This window comes from Magnolia sinica, chromosome 19, assembly GCF_029962835.1.
Source record: "Magnolia sinica isolate HGM2019 chromosome 19, MsV1, whole genome shotgun sequence".
In the NCBI taxonomy this organism is placed as follows: domain Eukaryota; kingdom Viridiplantae; phylum Streptophyta; class Magnoliopsida; order Magnoliales; family Magnoliaceae; genus Magnolia; species Magnolia sinica.
The window spans coordinates 30644583-30649648 of record NC_080591.1 but is presented as its reverse complement, the minus strand read 5'-3'; the positions used below and the strand labels follow the sequence as shown (position 1 = coordinate 30649648).

The following is a 5066-nucleotide window of genomic DNA, read 5'->3' as shown; positions in this document are numbered from 1 at the left end:
TTAGTGGAGTGGGAGGATCGACTCATCGATGACCAAGAAAGGAGGCTTTGGAGGTAGACCAAGTGGAGCTACTAGGTCCAAAATTCTCTTTGAAGTTGGTGGAGGTTGTGAATGTCTCGCTCCAAACTCGAAAATCGGGCTCACAAAATTACCGATCGCCGAATCCGTTGCCGATAGCCTCTGTAGTACCCCATTCTCGACTTCCAGCGCTTATACACCAAATTCAGATCCTGGGATCCTACGAGGAGGATTTTCGACACGAATTTATCTCATAAGAAGCATAACCACAAGTATACCCAAATGACAAGAACAACATCATCATCACATATTCACTAATATAAACATTTGAATACATATCTGAAAGGGAAATACATATATCAAAAATCAAAGCTCCATAAGATGGTTGCACGCTCATGCTCAATGTTGTTGAAACCTAATGCTACCTGCACACATCTATCATGTATAAGCTTATAGAAAGCTTAGAGGGTGGTGTAAGTGTGTGCACAAGATAAGTGCCAAGTATTTAATATCAAATTAATCAGAGTAAGCAAAAATAACTAACAAGTCACAAAATGCTATCAGTAATACAGGCATGTTAATAAATCATACAATATCAGAGTAAGCGAAAATATATTAATAAGTCAATGAGTGTCATCAGCCGTACCAAGGCTATACAATGAAAAACATAAACCAATATCACATACTAAGGAAGCAATGTAGATCAGCTATGCAATGCAGAGACATAATAAGACAAATATCAGATACTGATGATGCAATGCAATACGTAAATCCTGGCAAGTCCACGAATGCCGTCAACCTCATATAGTCCATATAAATGCAGAAACGTACCCAGAACATCATATGCTGCGGATATAATATAATATGCGGTACGAATGAAATGACCAAGCTAGAGTGTGAAGTCGGGATGATAGTACATAGCATTATAAGTTACGGGGTCCATTACAAGAGACTTTTATCCAAACCAGTCCCATACCTAAATTTTGATATTCAGACTCAATATGGTAAACTCTTGATCTCAGGTTAGTCGCGCACCTCTAACCAAAATCTTGGCCATACGAAGGTACACCTAACAAATAGTTACACACCACCAGCCGAGTGAATAGTGAATGAATGAATGAATGAGTATGTAATTCTTGCTCAATCAGTCCACATATCAGTACAGTTCCTCTTTGGAAAAATCACCAGGGTCTATTACACTCCAAACCAAATTGCTGCCCCATCACACGCAACAAGGTCGGTGGAAGAGACCTCACTATCCGCCTGCCAATATCGAGCTCGGCTCGTCGATAGCGGACCCATTCCTCGAGATGGTCAGACTCAGCCTAGCATTGTCCCCTCCTCTTAGGCAGGTAAGGTCGCGCCCATTTCCAACTAACCATGACACAATGGGAGACGCAACCTAATGGTATACGGCCCTCATACGCTCATGCATCCACTTGGTTTAGACGTTGGTGCAACCTCTGGAACCAAGAGGGTTTAGAGACTTTCATCCAGGGATATCTATAGCACCCCATGTAGAACAGATTTTCGATGTCCCATTTAGCCATCCACGATATGCCTATGGAGGCTATGGCCCTGATGTCGCTAGGGCGTACGGTAATCACAGCACACAATGTAAGATGTATGAGTCATACAATCCAGGCATGCATCAATCCCGCACATACCGTATGCTCATGTGAGATAATCTCCGCCTATCAGGGAGTCTCATAACAACTAGCATTATGATATATGCAATGGTCAATCATATCTCATAACAAACATGCAAATGATGCGTATGAGCATGTATCATGATGCTATGCTGTCACATACTCATAATCGGTATCAATAACTGGCATCAACAATCGGCCTTGACAATGTGGACATTTAACCAACATTGCCCCCAAGGAATGACCCATATAGAGTCAAATATATAATAAACCCACAACCTCACACAAAGGCCTAATATACAACACAATGGGCCTTACTCAAGGGCCACATATACACAACATGTGGGCCCTGCTCATGGGCCTTAAATACATGACATGCGGGTGTTGAGACTCAAATATTGCATAATTTTCTCCATTTATATCTTGGTTTTATGAACATAAATCATCTTAATATTTTATTTTACTCATGTATGTGTTATAAGGTGAATTAAAGAGCTTAGATTGAAAAATGGTGCTAAAAAGTAAGAATTTGATGCTCAAAAATCACCAAGGCAAGGGATGAATCTTAGGAGACCAAGATTGAAGAATTCACATGTTAAAGATCCAAGAAAACCAAGTGAGGAATGAAGAGAATCGAAAATTTGAAGTGAAGAATCCTGAAATCGTCCTGAAAAAGTGTATTTTGAAGCAATGAAGTTTATTTCGGAAAACTATGCAGTAGGAAGTCTATCTTAAACGAACTATGCAGTGAGAAGTCTATTTTAGAAAAATACGTATATTTTAGATGGTTTCTAGGGTTTTTCAAAAAATTAGAGTTCCCTACTTATAAATATGGTTTCTTAGGGCATTCCTAAACATTATTCAAGGCATCCCAAGGCAAAATTTAAGATTTTTAAAGAGTTTTTAGTTTTATTAAAGCTTTGTAAGTTGTTTTTTTAGATCTTTTCTAGTTGTAATTTTTTCTTTATTTCTTGTTGCTTTTTATTTCTGCAATTTAATTATGTTTTTCTAAGTTCCATCTAGCCCAAGCTAGAAGGGAAGCACATGGGTTTAATATTTCTTTAAGATTATGATGATTGATTGTTTTAATGATGAGAAGAATGGTGTATGCATGTTATCTGTTATTTAGGTTTTATTTTTTTATCCTCTTGTGAGATCCATATGTTTCCATCATATGAGATCCACATTGATGGATAAGCTTACCCTAGATTAATCAGATTTCCTAGATAGGAGATGTTCTCAACTTGTTATATTTCTTTGATATTCATTATCCTATAGATATTAAATACTTAAAATCACTGGCGCTTGAGAATATATGTCAATGGTGCAAATACATTATTTTCTAATCTTTTATATCATTTATTAAAATATTCAAACTGTTTTATTTTCTGATTAGGCTGACTATAGTGCTCAGATCCTTGTTGTGTTATCTAAGTCATCATGATTTTGGAACATTAACCTATGTGTGGAACTTTTAAGCTTGGGTGTTATTTTATTCAGTTGAATTACATCCATTCAAAAATCCCAAAATCAAATCATCAGATTAATTTTTATTACTTAGTTTGTTTTGCATTTGATTTTTTTCTTCTCACAAATCATCTCCCTGTGGGATCGACCCTGTATTCACGGGATACTACTTACAAACCTCTGCACTTGGAGGCAAGTAACTAAGTTTTTGGCGTCGTTGCCGGGGAGAGACTAAGATAGATCAGATCTGTGCAAGATAGCTAAGGTAAGTTTTCTTCTAAGGTAAGTTTTCTTCTAAACCCTCCAAATTTTCTATAGATTTTTTTTCTCTTTTCTTTTTCTTTGAAAATAAATTCACTTGGGTCTTTCAAGCACTAACTATGACATCAGGTTGCCTTGCTTGGGATTTTATCACCCAAGTGCTATGGTTGTCCTACAGTTGCTGTTTGATCACAAAGATCATCCGCTGAATCTATTTTCCATATTAGCGTAGTTTAATTTTTGTATTAGTTTTATTTTTATTTATTTTTTTATTTTTTTATTTTTTTATGGATTGAACCCTCATGGTCGGCCCTGCCGCCTGGGTTGTTGATTTATTTTTACTTTGAGGACTGAACCCTTATGGTCGGCCCTATCGCCTGAGTTGTTGATTTATTTTTCTTTGTGGACTAAACCCTCATGGTCGGCCTTATCACCTGGGTTTTTGGTTTATTTTACTTTGTGGATTGAACCCTCATGGTTGGCCCTGCCACCTGGGTTGTTGATTTATTTTGCTTTGTGGACTGAACCCTCATGGTCGGCCCTGCCGCCTAGGTTGTTGGTTAAGTTTTTATTTTTGTTTTAAGTATCATACTTGCTATTTGAATTAGTGGTATTTGTTGTGTGGTGTGGATGGTTTATGTCCCGTTAGAGTAGGGATCAAAACAATCGACTCTCCTCTGAAGGGGGACTAGTTTCAGGCCTTGATCATTCACTTAGAAGAGGCACTCAACATCACTTGGATTCCATGGCAGACCCAATTGATAAGCCAAATCCAAATCTGCTAGATCCAACTATAAATAAAATAGAGAAAATCAACATAATCCTCCTCTTGAGAATGAAAATGAAGTTCATACGAATGTGTTAAACCAACCACGGACTTTACGTGAACATTTACACCCTGAGAGATCAACTTTACCATCTTGCTTAGTGTTCCCTGCTCACACAGGGAACATTAATTTTAAACCAGGTGTAATTCAATTAATTCCTAAATTTCATGGCTTGGATTCTGAAAGCCCTTACTTGCACCTCAAGGACTTTGAGGAAGTAATTGCAACATTACAAGTAAATAATGGCAATAGGGATGTACTTAAGCTTAAGTTATTCTCATTTTCTCTAAAGGATCGGGCCAAAGCATGGCTCAACTCTCTAAGACCTAATACCATCACTTCATGGCAAGCCTTAAGTAGAGAGTTTTTGAAAAAGTTCTTTCCCGAGTATAAAACAAATGCACTAAAATAAGAAATCATGTCATTCTCTCAAAAGGGGAATGAACTATTTTTTCAAGCTTGGGAGAACTTCAAAGACATTCTAATTACTTGTCCACATCATGGTTATGAACCATAGCACGTGATTGATGCTTTCCGAAAGGGGCTCACCATGGATACCCGTCAGTTTATAGAGATGATGTGTGGTGGAACCTTTCTTGACAAAGATCATAATGAGGCTTGGCATTTTCTAGATATGTTAGCAGAGAATACGTAGACATAGGATGTCTCTTCTAAATCAGACCAAACTAGACCCATTCCTAGAGAGAAAGCGGGAATATATGTCCTAAGAGAGGAAGATGACCTTAATGCAAAATTCGCTGCATTGGCTAGAAAGGTCGAAGCCTTGGAAATTAGGAAGGGTGATATGGTTAAAGAAAACACTTCCTTAGGTAATTTTTGTATC

General features: G+C 37.6%; 1 non-coding gene across 1 annotated transcript; it reads right to left on the bottom strand.

Annotated features, from left to right (window-relative positions):
* Positions 1–4622: 4622 nt before the first annotated feature.
* Positions 4623–4729, bottom strand: LOC131235897 (small nucleolar RNA R71). Its single transcript, XR_009166412.1, has one exon. It is a non-coding gene; the product is annotated as a small nucleolar RNA R71 (small nucleolar RNA).
* Positions 4730–5066: the final 337 nt, after the last annotated feature.